This window comes from Pinus tabuliformis, chromosome 6, assembly GCF_031772625.1.
Source record: "Pinus tabuliformis cultivar Carrire ecotype Pingquan chromosome 6, CPIR1, whole genome shotgun sequence".
NCBI classification, from domain to species: domain Eukaryota; kingdom Viridiplantae; phylum Streptophyta; class Pinopsida; order Pinales; family Pinaceae; genus Pinus; species Pinus tabuliformis.
In genome coordinates this window covers 399294042-399310103 of record NC_142292.1, presented here as the reverse complement: position 1 = coordinate 399310103, position 16062 = coordinate 399294042, and the positions used below count along the sequence as shown (strand labels likewise).

The 16062-nt window shown below is 41.3% G+C and overlaps 1 protein-coding gene across 2 annotated transcripts in view; it reads right to left on the bottom strand.

The window, feature by feature from the left end:
* LOC149258986 (endoribonuclease Dicer homolog 3a-like) overlaps nucleotides 1–16062 on the bottom strand; it is a 290704-nt gene that overhangs the window by 107916 nt on the left and 166726 nt on the right. The window lies entirely within an intron of this gene.

Genomic DNA, 16062 nt, shown 5'->3' with positions numbered 1-16062 from the left:
CATTGTGGGAAACTCTCCATTCCACAAACTGAGAGGATAAAGATAATTAGGGAAGCACACACTTCTCTGATATCAGGTCACTTTGGGGTAAGTAAAACAGTTGCACAACTGCAAAGATTCTGCTATTGGCTGAAAATGAATGAGACAGTTCTTGGATATGTAAGAGGGCGTGCCATGTGTGCTAAAAGCAAGCCCGGCAATAGAAAACTAGGCTTGTACACTCCATTGTCAGTTCCTTCTCACCCTTGGCAAAGTGTTTCCATGGATTTTGTTTGAGGACTGCCTAAATCAAGGAAAGGTCATGAATATCTATATGTTGTTGTGGATAGGTTCAACAAAATGTGTATCTTGATATCTTGTAGTAAACAGATTACAGTTGAACAAACTGCAAAATTGTTCTTTGAACATGTATGGGTTCATTTTGGATTACCCACTTCCATTATATCTGATCGAGACACCCGATTTGTGGGGAAGTTTTGGTCGAGTCTGTGGGAACTAATGGACACCAAATTAAAGAAAAGCACAGCTTTTCATCCACAAACAGATGGCCAGACAGAAGTAGTTATCAGGACAGTGATCCAGTTACTGAGAGGATATTGCAGCAAACATCCTAAGCTTTGGGATGAACACTTGTGTTATGTGCAGCATGCTTACAACAAAGCCAAACACTCTTCTACACAAAGATCTCCTTTTAAGACCTGTTTTGGTTTCACACCAAGGTCTCCTTTGGATTTTGTCTTTGGTAAGGATACCATGGTTGATGGACACACTAATGTGGACAAGGCAACTAGGTTCATTGAAAAAATCCAGGAAATCCACCAGGCAATACAAGAACAGCTGGAAAAGACCCAGGCCAAGTACAAGGCTAGGCATGATAAGCATCGAATGGAGCATAGTTTTCAAGTTGGAGACCAAGTCTAGCTGTATATCAGCAAGGACAGGATGCAAGGTGTAGGTAAAAAGCTAAAACCTATCAAGTATGGACCCTTCAGGATACTTGAGAAAATTGGTGAAAATGCTTTTCACCTTGGTCTTCAATAATTGAGGACCCTGAAGAGCAGAGTCAATTGCCTTCTGTGGATGACCTGCTACCTGAATATCTTAATGAATTGCAGGAAGACACAGTGCTGGACAGAAAGGCAAGGACGACGCGCAAGGGAGATGCAGAATACCTTAGGATTGAGCTCAGAGGTTCAAAGCCGAGCATTGCGAAGTGGATTGAGATTGGACAAGCGAGAAAGCAATACCCTCACTTAGCTGATGCTTGAAAACCAACTTTTGGTGGTCCAAAAGGCTTTTCAATGGAAAGGCCGTGATCCGAATTGGATCCATAAAAGGCTGTCAAAGAACCATGACTGTATTAGGTCGGGACAAATCTCTAAAGAATTCCAAAACAACAATCAAAAACACCCTGAACCAGTGGCAATGGCAGCCAGCGTGGAACGACGAGGACCTCGGTCAAAGCGCGCTGACCGAGGCCCATGGAGACTACGTAGGAAGCCAAAGTAGCACCTAGGAGCCCCAGATCGGGAAAATAAGGAGGTTTTTGATGCGCGCTTAGCGCTAGTCGCGCATCGCTGGACAAACAGGGCCGAAATGGTGGAAGCCCGAACACTCGCATGCATGGCGAACTGGAGAACCGCGAGCAGAAAAGGCAAAAAGCACCAACCATACAAAAGCGGGACCCGCGCTTTGGAATCCAGCAGTATTGATCGGAGCGCCCTCCAACGGTAAGAGGTTTTGGATGAGAGCGGAGCGATTCCATACATCGATCGACGTGTGGCAAGCGAAGGTGAGAGAAAACTGTTGTTGATCACGCGTTAAAGGTCGAGCAGGTCAACCGCGCAAGACGTGCATATGACGTTGGATCTGGGGGACCCAGTTCGAACGACTGAGAATGCGCCCGATGGGGGAAGCGGAATCAACGAAGGATTAAGTCGCGTTTGTAAAGATTTGAGGTTCGTTTGACCGCCATGGTGGAGGAAAGACTTCATCCACGACATAACTGAAGAAATGAACCGACGAAGCAGGCTAGCGACGTTTAGAGGAGGACACGTCGCCACTCCCTAAGCGTTCATGCTGACGCCGAACAAGTAACTCCAAGTGCAGCTACAGAAGGTGAGTCGACAAAGGCGGGAGAAGAACTGAACATGCATGGAAACGAATGACTAAAAGCCATGAACAGGGACAGAATACACAGAGAGTCCGAGAGACGAAAAAAGACAAAGAGACCAGAATCCCGAGAGGAGGATGGAATACACAGAGAAAGAAGACAATGAAGCAAAAGCAAAAAGAGACAGAGGGCCGAGATGACCAGCGGCAGCATTGAACACCAAAGCTTGAGAGATTCAAGCCATCCCATAGAGGAATCTATCCAAACTGAGCACCACATTTGGCTCTTTCCATTATACACCAGAAGGTCACAAAGCTGGTAGGAAAAAGAGTCTGTGTACTCCAGTGGCTTGGGGAATCCAAGAACCACCTTGCCAAGCAAAACTGCTTTAGGAGAACTCACATTGAGTCCCTGCATTGTAATTCTCTGCTTAAAGACACAATAAAACAAGGCCACCACTGAAATCTGGACCGGAGATGTAGCCCTAGAGGATAGGGTGAACTCTTTATTAAAATTCTTGTGTCTTTGTGTTTGTTTACTGTATTTCTCTGTTGTCTTTCCATTTAAATGTCTGCGTATTGGCAATCTGATCGATCCGTTGCTTAAATAACACAGAACACACACCAGCACATGAGTGTGTAATACCTTTTGTTTAATAAATCTTCAACTGATGTCACTCATAGGGTGATTATCAAATCATTTTCACATTAGAACTACTCTCATATGATATTTCTCATGGATATAGATGCATATTTGAATTTTTTATTTTTTCCGGATTTTATGGCCTAACATATAGCATGTGCAATCATGAGACGTAGCGAAAGCATGTTGCCTCGTATTTTTCTACCTATTATATGTGCAGGTGACAGGTCTACGATAACTAAGAGATTGTTGGAGTTCCCGTGACCTCCCGTTCAAGTAGTTTCACCCACTTCATCGAGAGATCACGTAGCAGTTGGAGCCAGATGTTACCCACCATTTTGTGGGTGATATCCCTAGCAAGAAAAATTTGTCCAAGATGGTCCTCAACCAATGGCCACCAGCCCCTTGCAGCCACCACCTAGCTCATTGTGCCATTTCTCCGCCACCTGAGCCAACCATGTGTTCCCTCACCCATCTGCCATGATCGTACGTTTGAAGCTGAGCCTCCATGACCTAAAGGTATGCATTGCCATTTGGTAACTGAGTGTTGTATTTTGCTTATCACGAACACTTCTGGGTATGGATTTATGGGGGTATTCGGCGGAAAGAATGGGTTAGGTCTGTGCCCTTCTCCCCTAAACACCTTTTGGATATTAATGTTGCATTTTGAATCTCTTTTACTATCCATTTGGCTTTAGGAATGGTATTCCATGGGAAACCATGATTTTGGTTACATGGTCCCGCTCCCTTATCTGCTTATATTACCCCTTTCCACTCATTTTTACCCCCTTCATCATTTCTCCCACCTAGCACCACATTCCTTCACTGGGTCCACATAGGTAATCAATGAATGAATTGACTTCATTTACATGAGCAAAATGAAGCTCAATAAGTAATACAAAGATATTTACAGTAATAGAAACATCAAGTTTCTATTAGGAAATAAAAACAACCAATTTCATCTAAGAAACTGCTAAAATGATAAAAATAGCAACAGCTAATAAGAATGAGCATTAAACACTAAATAGCATTATTCTAATACCCTCCCTTAATGCTCAATCTATATACAACACCGATAGACCCTCTGAATTTTACAAACTTATCAGGACTAAGAGGCGTGGTGAAGATGTTTGCGGGATGCTCCGTTGTGGGAACATTTCGCAACTGAACGGATCCGTCTTCAACAAGCTGGCAAATGTAGTGGCAATGGGTTTCCACATGCTTTGTTCGTTCATGAAAGACTGGATTCTTGGCAAGTTTGAGTACTCCCTGATTATCGCAGAACAAGGCAGTAGGACTTGTCTGGGAAACATGCATATCTGCAAGCATACGTCGAAGCCAAACTGCCTCACAAGATGCCTTAACTTCTCCACGATACTTTGCTTCTGTTGAGGAGAGAGCCACTACCTGCTGGTTTCTTACTAGTCCAGGTGACAGCACCGGATCCTAGACTAAAACCATACCCAATTGTAGATTTACGGTCATCAACCGAACCGGCCCAGTCAGAATCTGTGTAACCACTGAGTATAGGATCGGAACTTCGAGTGTACAAGAGTCCATAATCAAGAGTGCCACACACATAACGCAACACACGCTTTACTGCTATCCAATGATCAGCCTTAGGAGCTTACATGAAGCAGGAAATGTAGCTCACTGCAAAACTGATGTCAGGTCTAGTGGCAGTAAGGTAGATGAGGCTGCCCACTAATAGCCTAAATAAAGTTTCATCCACAAGGGGGGAGGATGAATGAGCTGAAAGTTTAAGCCCTGGTTCCATAGGATTCGTGGTCGATTTGCAATCCTGCATTCTGAACCTGTCCACAAGATTTTTGGCATACTTGGATTGACAGAGAAAGATGTTGTTCTCAGTCTGCCAGACTTCAACCCCCAGACAGTAATGAAGAAGTCCCAAATCTGTCATATCGAAGGTGCTGCATAAGTGTTGTTTGATACCATGGATCAAATGTGTAGAGCTGCCAGTAATGATAAGGTCATCCACATCGACAACCACAAATAAAATATCATCACCAGTATGCTTGATATAGAGGTTTGCATCAGATGGGCTCCGCTGAAAGCCATGATCTGTCAGGTACTGATCAATTTTCAAGTACCAAGCCAGAGGAGCTTGTTTGAATCCATAGAGTGCTTTAACTAATCTACACACTTTCTGTTCTTGACTGGCAACCTTGAATCCTACACGCTGCGTCATGTAGACTTCTTCCCATAACTCACCATTTAGGAAAGCACTCTTTACATCCATCTGATGAACTTTCCAATTGAACTGAGCTGTTAAGGCAAGGACAAGCCGTATGGTACTCATCTTGGCTGTAGGAACAAAGGTCTCCTCATAGTCGATGCCTTCCTTTTGTGAGAACCCTCGAGCAACAAGACGAGCTTTATACTTGTCTAGGGTTGCCTCAGCTTTGTATTTCACTTTATACACCCATTTGCAGCTAATGGGCTTTTTCCCCGCAGGAAGATCAGAAAGGGTCCACGTGTGATTCTTCTGAAGACTCTGGAATTCAACTTTCATAGCCTATTCCCACTCAGATGTACCCTTAGCCTCTGAATAGGTTCGAGGCTCAAAAATACTGTGCAGGTTAGCCATAAGAGCAAAATTTACTGTAGACTGTTGTTTGCTCTTATGTCTCGAAGTTCTACCTTCAAGAAGCTCATTATCCCAGAGATCACCAATGGTTTTAGCCCACCATTTTGGCCAGAGAGTGGAGGCACCAATATCAGGAGGAGGTGGAGAAGGCTCAAGATCAATAGGAGCAGCAAGAGGTGGGTTATTTTCCAGAGGAAGCTCAAGTAATGCATCATCAAATACTGATGCTGCATCATCCCTCCCATCAGGTGGACCTACCGAAAGAAGAACACTATGAGGCTGATCCTCAAAACACTGCTCAGAAGGAGGACACTCAAAGAATCCTCTGTCTTCATCAAATACTACATCCCGATTGAAGCTAAGATGACCAGTGGCTATATCTATCAGCCTATAGGCCTTGTGATGATCACTGTACCCTGTCATCATGAGTTTCTGACTTTTGGAATCCAACTTAGAGCACGTAGTAGCTGGAATCCAAACATATCCAATCGAGCCAAATACTTTGAGGTGACTGATCTTAGGCTTACTGCCAGACCAAACCTCTTCAAGAGTCTTCCCCTTAACAACCTGACTAGGTGATCGGTTAAGAAGATAGACAACAGTAAATACTGCTTTAGCCAGAAATTTGTTCGGAACACTCCTGTGCTGTAACATGGAACAAGCCAATTCAACAACTGTACGGTTGTGGCATTCGACAACACTGTTCAGCTGAGGAGTATAGGGTGTAGTTAATTGGCGTTTGATGCCATGAGTATCACAGAAGTTGGAGAAAGCAAAAGAACGGAATTCCCCTCCCCCCCCTTTATCTGTCCTAAGAGTTATGATATTACAGCCAGACTCTTTTTCCACTAAGGATTTAAATTTCTGAAAGATACTAAATACATCATATTTATTTTTTAGAAAATACACCCACATCTTTCTACTGAAATCATCTCCAATAAGCAAAAAATATTTGCAACCAGCAATAGAAGATGTATTCATAGGACCACAAATATCAGCATGAATTAACTGGAGCACCTTAGATGCACGCCAAGATTCACCATCCTTGAAGGAAGACCGATGTTGCTTGCAAGCTTGACAGGCGTCGCATACTCCCAACTGCTAAGTCTGAATATCAGGTAACCCTGACACAAGTCCCTCCCGAGAGAGCTAAGAGAGATACTGCATGTTGAGATGCCCATATCGTTGATACCACAGAGTGATAATAGGAGAAACACAAACTGTTAGAGACACTTCTGGAGAATCACCAGTGTCAAACAGCCCGTATAGACCATGATCCTTTAGGCTAACAGCAACTGTTAGACTAGTCTCCCTGTCGATAATGGAGCACTTGTGCGCGCTGAACACTACATCAAGTTGAGGAGAGTTCCTCATAATCTGGCTGACAGACAGAAGATTAATTTCCATACCAGGAACATAGTACACATCCAGAAAGATGAGTGTGCACCCACCGGACTGGATCTAAACTATTCCTCTGCCAACCACTGTGTACTCGTCACCTCCGCCGAATACCATGAAATCACTGAAAGGTGAGAAGTTAATAAACCAGTCACGCCTGTGAGAGAAATGGCGTGATGCACCAAAGTCAATGTACCAAGCCGAAGACGGAACATGATCTGAAGAACTTTTAGCCAGAAAGGCGTAAAAGGCAGATTCTATCTGCTCGGAATGTTCTGGAACATTTGTTGTCTGATGTGGCCCTCCCTGTTTCTTCTGTTCAGAAGCAATCCTCTGTCGGCAATCTTTCTTCATATGGTCGAATTTGTGACAGTAATTACCCTGCACATTTTTCTTCCTAGCAGGATCAAAAGGCTAAGAAGAACCTTTCTGCTGAAAAGACTGAGAAGACTGATATTTGGCAGCAAAAGCATTTTTTGAGGAGGCTAATGAAGCACCACTACCAAACTGTTGTTTCCAACGATCCTGCTGCATGAGTTTGTTGCATAACTCTGGAAACTTCAGATCAACATTAGTGGAGGTAATGTTGAGTGTTTCTATGAAGTGCTCATAAGGTTTTGGTAGACTTTTCAGAGTGATGACTACCATATCTTCTTTCTCCATTGTCCGACCAATGGCCTCGAGTTGATCTCAAATATCTTTAATCTTGTTAAGATGTTCCTGTAAAGACATATGTTCTTCCATCATGATGGAGAACAACTGATTCTTGAGGAAAAAAGCTCTGCTTTTGTCGGATGTTTCATGCAATTCCTTCAAATGTTTCCAGATGTTGGCAGCTGTCTTGCCAGAAGGAATTTGTGGTAACTGATCATCAGTTACGGAGAGTTTGAGAAGCATAACAGCTTCTCGATTTCGATCATCAAACTTATCCTGATCAGCACCAGCTGTACCAGGACGGAGTTCTTGGCCCAAAACAAGCTGGTCAAGACGCCTATATTCAAAAATGGTCAACATTCTCTGTTTCCAAGTGTTATAATTTGTACCATTAAAGTGCTGACTGCCTTCTAACATTAGATTGGTTAACGAGGCCATCTGCACGTTTCCCAAGACACAACAAGACAAAAAAAAAAAAATCCTGCACGGATTTCAATGTAGATGCCAACTGATCTAGACAAAATCTGACAAATGCTGGTGTAAATATGAAGGAATGCCTAGAAAAAAAATGATTTTCTCTCTGCTGTACAAATTCCCTTTAAGAGAAATTAAAATACTCCTTGAAATTTCACAATTGATGGCTGTAAAAAACAAAGAATTGTTACGTACTTACGTGCCCCGATTCAGAAATTTTTGTCACCACGCGGAGAAAGAAAACGCTGAGCAGCGCATAGGAAGCCGTCAAGAAGACTTGTATCAATCCTATAGAGCACTTTAGTAGGCAGGACATCCGTATTCGAGCAGTCGTTCCAGTCGAAGGCCAAGACAAGCCCGTCTATCACAAACTCTCCTACGACAGTGTTATCGCTAGCAAATTCTCAGGCCACAAATGGAAGCAAGAAAAGGCCACCCGCGCCTTCTCTCTCAAGGTGAGTCACAAATGCAACACTTTCGAAAAGAGGTCGAGGGCCAAGAAAATTAAAAAAAGCTTACAAAGGGAGGAGCAGAAATGCGATCATGTCAAATAACACTCAGATCCTGACACCCGTGGGCAACCTTGTCTTCGTTGTGGAACGCGTGAAGTCGGAGCCTGTGACGCTTCCATGCAAGAACAACAAGAGAGAAACGAGCTTCGAATGTCCCGAACAACGACCCCAGTGCTACGCCTGCGTCGAGTTGGACGATTTATAAGAATCGATCATGCGATGTGTTCTCTGGCGCGGGTGCGGGGCGGAGGAAGCGTGGGAAAAAAAACAGTCGTTCTGTGGCAGCTATAGCAGCAGCCGGGAGCTTTGAAAAGCGTTCGAGCGGCTATCTCCTCGGTTGATAAATTTAGCAGGGGTTGTGACTTTAGTCCAAATATGACTAAGGAACAAGCAGGGTAATGGTGAAACCCCAAGTAGAGCCCGTCCTCGACTCAAGTTCGAACAGTGTCAACCAGCGTAAAAACAGAAACTCAAATAAAGACCCCTCGAGAGCAGTTTCAAAATGAAACACAGAATTTTTCACACACTGAAAAATTATTTCGAAAAAAATAACTTAGCTTCGATACCATAATCAATGAATGAATTAAATTCATTTACATGAGAAAAATGAAGCTCAATAAGTAATACAGATATATTTATAGTAATAGAAACATCAAGTTTCTATTAGGAAAGAGAAACAACCAGTTTCATCTAAGAAACTGCTAAAATGATAAAAATAGCAACAACTAATAAGAATGAGCATTAAACACTAAATAGCATTATTCTAATAATAGGGTCAATTTGCCGCTTCCCCTTGCCCACACCTTGGGTTAGACTTGCAATGATGCCCCAAAGCTTGATATAGGTAAAATGAAGGATAAAAGCATATTTGGCCATATTCAACAGGAAAATGTACCACAAAACGCAAAATATGGTTGGGACATACACATTTAGCACATGGGCAAAAGCCAATACATGAGCTCTACCACATCATCGTGGCCATCACCCTGGTTCCTATAGGTTCTATGAGCCTCCTTCATCACATAGGAACCCATGATTCTCCCAACCCCTGGTGCGCAACGAACCACCCTACTTTAAAACGAGGTTTTCACTCCTGTATCTTATACAGCATGCTCTTACCCCTTGAGCCCTGATCAATTAATCAAAGAAAACCAAAGGAAAAAGCCATATAAACAAGCTTGGAAAAATCAAGGTCGGGCCAACTCGTACCACGATTTCTCCCTCCTATACGTTATATACCCAAGTGTGGGCTTCCCTTTTTCTAGCTACCCTTGTACCTCAGCATGTGGCACAGGTTTGCCCCTTCTCATTCCTTACTCCATTGATCACTTTATCACATGCCACCACCTTTTAAATGATGTACGTTGGATGTATTATCCCCTTTAGAAGTAGAAACGACTTAATGGGATACTTGGTTAACCCCATTTGGAGCTGGGAGACATTAGCACATGCCAAAGCCCATCATGGAAGGGCATGCCATTATGAAGTCCCCACCTGTTGTCCATAGTTTGTAAGCTCTTTTACTTTATTTCCTTGATGACACGTTGTGCAGGAAGGATAGGGAACACATTGGATCTTATGCACGATTGCAAGTGGTCTCCAACTTGGGTTTCGTCTCCCTATACAAGGTCCTAACCCTTTAAAGGGCTACATTAGCACATGTAGAGTGTGTGTTGAGAGCCATGGGCCTCCACATTAGTAGACATCATTCCATGGATCCCCAGCGATGTTCAGACATGGCATGAGATTCACCTATTGGACGAGGAATATGCACTTGGTTTCCCTTTTCCTAGCCAACCCCGCAATTGTACAATGCACTTGGCAGATGACCCAGGAATTGTATGTTGATGTTGCATCACTTACACCATCATCTGAGCACTTCCAGATGGTCTACAAGCATCTTCAACTTACTTGGAGACGCATGAGGCCACTTGTGTGCCCTCACAGCCATTGGGACCACCACAAGTTTATTATGTGGAGAACGAGAGGCCAACCTCTTGTCCATTACTTTTGAAAATCCAATTCTTCATTTTGTGAGTTACGGAATCCATCAAGCCTCTCAAAGATCCCAACGACATGCATTATTGATTATTCGACCTCTTGGGGGACTTGTTATTTTGTTTATGAGCTAGTTTGGTGGGCTTGCCACCAAAAATTAGTTATTTGCGCATTGTTTTTATTTTATGCGCTAATGTAGGCTCAAATTAGGTAATTCAAACTCCTAATGAGTGTATAAATAGGATAGACATGAATTCATTTTGTATCATCACTTTGGATTGGATATTTTCTCTCTCTTGAGAATTTTTCTCTTTTTCTAGAGGATGAATTGGAGCACTATTGATGTGTGGATATTGGTTTATCTTATCTTGGAGCTTCTCTTTTGTCAATTGTGGATTGTTGGATATATTTTGTTACATTTGAGTATATCTAAGTGGATGGGCTAATTGTTGCATGCATTCACTGCTTTAAATTGTGAAATTTTGCCTCTATTATAGCATCTCTCAATGTATGGGCCATGTAATGTGAACGAAATCTCCTAGGGGTAATTCTAAATGACAAATTCATCTTGATAAGCCATCTCCTTTGCACATCGAGTATAAAAGCTGCAAGATTGCTTCTCTTTAATCTAGAAGGCTGGCGAAGTAGTCTTGAGGCCTCCTTGACCAAAAAACAAAGGTGCTCACTCATATTCATCATAGACTACATTCTCCAAAGGCAAAGGCATTGATCTACCAACAGGCGGTCACCTAAAATCACTTCGTTTTCTTACCTTTTCCCGAGTCTAGCCTAGTTAGGTCACCTAGGGTATCATTTTCCTGACAAACTATCGCTCCAAAAAGCTCGATCTCCTAAGGTCTCCTGCGGTGGTGTCTCCTTAAGGCTTCCTCCAATTTTGAAGCAATTCTGACTAAGTTACCAAAAACGTCCCTCCCAAACCCCAGAATCATCGTTCAGCATTTCGGAAACGAAAACTGCATGGAAATGGCAAGGAAACGACATGGAAACAGTGTGTAAACGTTTCAATTTTTTGGAAATGTAGGATCCTAATTCTGAAGCAATTCTTTTCGAAAACACAGGATCCTATTTTTGAAACATTTTGAGCATTTTTAGGGGTTTTAGATCCGTTTCCAGAGACTGGATATCATGTTGAATGTCATGTCTCATATGCTTTTGTTTGATCAGGAGACACCAACAATTGCATCTTCAAGTGGACATGGCAACAATGCTCCCACTCATGGACAAGATCCAAATGCTGATGTGAATCTTAATTACATGGATGAAAACATATTTGATGATATGTAAATGTAATTTATGATGATGTTTTAAACTTTTGAACAATGGACGTTGAATACCATAATATGTCATATGATATTAAACTGCCAATGATGGTTCAATTTTGTAATTTGTACTATCTAGCGTGCATTTAGCATTATTAATTTTGGTGATGATGTTGATGATAGAAATTGGAAATAGAAACTTCATGATATGTTGAATGTTATAATAATCTCTAATGATGATTAAAATGTTTGAGTTGAATTGGTGATGACGACAATGTTTCCTTGCCGTATCGTATCCGAAGTTTTTGAAAATTCGTCATATCTATTTCAAACCTTGTTCCTGTATCCGTTTCAATGCAACTTAACATTCTGACGGTGGAGTTGGGAGAAAATCCAAGCCCTAGCTCCGAAATCAAACTTCGCCTAGTGCCTCATAGGATCAATTCCATACCTTCAAGTGAAAATTCTTTCTTTGATCCTTTCCCCCACCTTGTCTAGGGTAAGAACATCATTGGTTTCCATACTTTTTCCCCCAACCCTAGACTGAGTCCACTTGGTCCCGTGTGGTCACGTTCCTTTGAAAAGACAATTCTTCAACAACCATCCAGGATACCATTTCAACAAGGATTTTAGGGATTGGGAAACTCCTTCACAAGTCATATCTCATAAACCTAACCCTGAAATCCTCCCTTCCTTTCCCTAGAATACATCGTACCTTGCTTAGAAAGCAAGCAAGTTCCATCCTTCAAGCTCTTCTCGGAAAGGGATTATTTGGGTCACTCATATCCATTCATTGATTTATCCTTTATTGATGACTCCACAATATACTGTGTTTCCTCCAATCAGTGAAAGTTTGTAAAGAGTAGGGAGTCTTAGCTAAGGTGAAAATCTCAATTTGTTGCCCTTGGTGTAGCATTTTCCCTTTAGGGATACATTTAGGACCCCTGCTACTTTGAGCGGTAACAATAACCATATCCTTTCCACACTTAACACACTCTATGTATTTTCCTTCCATTATTCTTTCATTTTTGTTGGTTGTTACGTGTACCCCAAAAAGGTCTATACTCCATACTCCTAAGGGAAGAAGGGGCTTGGATGCCTGAGCTTGATGGAATTGCATTAAGGTGTTTTATACTATTTAATGCAAATTTTTCCAAACACTGACCCTAGTTTACCATGAAAAAGTTTAAAAAAGAAAAAACGGTAAATTATAAAAGATTGACACGCAAAGACTAGAACCTTTAATTAATTGGGTATATGGAGTCAAATGGCAAGGTCAAAGGTGAAAAACTTTGAATCGAGAGATAAAGAGAGAGCAAAACCTCTCAATCTAACCCTAGCAACTCTCATAAAGAGGATACTTGAGGTCAAAGAATCATATTCTAAGTTTCATTCATGGATATTTGGTGACAAATCTTGCATATGGAGATTTTAGAGTCATACAGATACCAACATATCAGGAAGAATTCATAAATACAACATTAGCAAAACGGAAGATAATTCTCCCAATAAATTAACAACAGTGACCAAAGAATCCCTTCATCAATGCAAAGAAATTTTATCGATGCAATTTTAACTTCCCCAAGACAATTTGCTAGCCTAGTGTTCCAAAACGTCCAAGAGAAAAAGAGAAGCTAGCGCTCACTCTTTTACAAGAGACAAAATCAGTGTGTGAGACAATGATCCTCTTCAAATAGGCTACCCTCCATTTATCTAAGGGTAACGAAGTTGATTTGGGGTGAAATTAAGCTAAAATCCCTAAAAACAATAGTTTTAGGGTTTACAAGTTAAGTAGGTCACAAGTCGACCTAAAAGATAGCTCTCATAATGATAAAACATAAAAATTAGCCTCTTTTTTACCCCACATGTGTCAATAAAAAGGCCTCAAAGGATGACATCATCATCTAAAAGGGAAGATATCCATCAACAAGGCACAAAAGATGAGTCACACGAGTGCATCTCACTCAAAGCCATTTCCTCATCAACAAGATATCCAATGGTAAAGCTAAAACCCTTCCAATCAAGATATCACCATCAATCAAGCCCATGTCATCACCGTAGGCCACATTACAGTGACATCATAAGGCTAGGGAATAATGTCATCATCAAGAAAGGTGCACCATCCCTTCCAAAGGGATCTCAAGTCATCATCATCTAGAAATTGGTCCAAGATCAAGGCAACGTCCATCAAGAAGGTGCAATGCTATGTTGTAGGAAACGTGGGGTGGGAGAGTGTTTCCGTATGGAAACGAGTACGAAACGCTGAAACGCGTTTCAGGGCCGTATGACCCACGTTTCAGCATTTATTTGTGTTTTTTTTTTAATTTTGTTTTTTTATTTGTTTTCTAATTTATTCTTACGTTAGCCTAGTGACTTCTAGTTGCTTCCAGATGCCTGTCTAAAGCTATAAAAGTGAACTTTTGCCCTAGTGTTGATATGCAGTTCATGGTAATGTTAAATTCTTAGTGTAAAAGTGATATTCTTCTTTATTTTTCATTTTCATCCTTTTACTTAAATTTTTAACATTACCATGAAATGACTCAGGATGTTTAAGAGTGGTTTCGCCCCCATTGGATTTCATATAGAGAAAGTAGAATTTTAGATCTCACTCAAAATCCAGCAGACTTATCTGTTTTTCAAGATTTCAGGATTGGGGGGATTGCAATATTTCCATTGGATTTTATCATGTACTAGGGTATGGAACTTGTATTTAATCGAGAGAACCAAGCCCTCTATGCAGGGGAGACTCCCAATAATCAAGAGAATGTAGGGTACTAGGGTATGAAACTTGTATTTAATCAAGAGCACTAAGGTCATTCGACTATGTAGGAGGAGACTCCCAATCAAGCACAAGACAAAAAATTAGAAATTTATCGTGGCTAATTTTGGATATTTCTATTTTCATTATGTGATTATTCATGATTAAATGTGATGTAAGTTTAGATACTTATAGTTTATGCATTGACAATTGACAATTTTATCATAATGTAATAAATTAGAATGTATTATACATGCTTTATGATTGCACATATTTCTTAAATGTCCTAATATATATATATATATATATATATATATATATATATATTCGCGTTTCCGTGTTTCCAAAATTTGGGGAGGTCGCGTTCCGTATCACTTCCCGTTTCGGAAACTCGTACCCGTTTCCCCGTTTCGTGCAACCTTGGTGCAATGCCAACCTAGGGGTGTCTTACGATCACTGGGGCACATCATCTATACTGGCAACATCCTAGCTTCCTTGGGAAAGATTAAAAGCTTCGAAGGGATAGGAGAGGGTCATCATCAGTGTTGGATCAATCCCAAGGTCAATGTTCTTCTCTAGATGGGTCAATGTCCTTGCTATAGTGTCCTAAAGTGTCACGAAGTCGGGTTCAACATCCTCTTTCAAGTTGTGGAGAAGGCTCAATCAATCCCTCAAGGGATAGCTGCGAGACCCAGGAGACAACCTCTATAACATACCCTCAAAAACAAGTGACATCACCATCATATATGGGAAACCATACAAATATCAAAGCGCCGCATGTTTAATGCAAAAGGCATGAGAGTACTTCACACAAGCTTCATATTCAAAAATCTTTCTAGTTTATGGTTTGTAAACCAGTTACTATACTTGGGTATTGGAGGATTATCTAGAGGTCCTATTAGGTACTTCCAACCTCAAGGGGAGGAACTATTCCTAGGCCAACCCATCAATAAGCAAGTTCAAGTCAATAGTAGTATGGTGGGGGTTTACTCCATGGAGAATGCCACCATCTATGTACCAGTTACAAAAAACCATCATTCTTCGGCATTATAATGTGCAGAGGGAGAAATCATGGGACCTGTGTTACACCTTCCATCAACCTACTTTTACCACCCCTCTTGTGTGCCTTTTTTATTTATAACTTTCTTTCCTTACCTACAAGCTTGATTTAGGCTTTTATCACCCCTTAATATGAAGCAATTTATCATTCATCAAGGTTGGGATATCAAATTTCCTTTTCATTTTGTTTTGTTGATGCACTAATTAGGAACTAAACGAGGGCTAAATGGGGGGGAGGTTGGGGGTAGAGCTCAAGCTAGGCATTTTTTATCGACTCTCTTATCCCAACCAGTATTTTGCATTTTATCTTTATGGCCCACGCTTTTTCTTTTCTCTTTTCTAAATGAACCTTTGAGGGCAAACTTTTGGGGCCCCTACTCAAGGATAGGGAAGTCAAGGAACTAATACTAGTGATATATAACAATCGACCCAAAATTTGGGATGTGAAACCAAGGAAAGATGGAAAATAATAAGTATGGATTAACATGGGCATGCAACATGAATGAGTGCCTTCTATTCGTGCCCCTCCTGGACAGTGGAAAGAAAGCCCTCAAAGAAGGTTACAC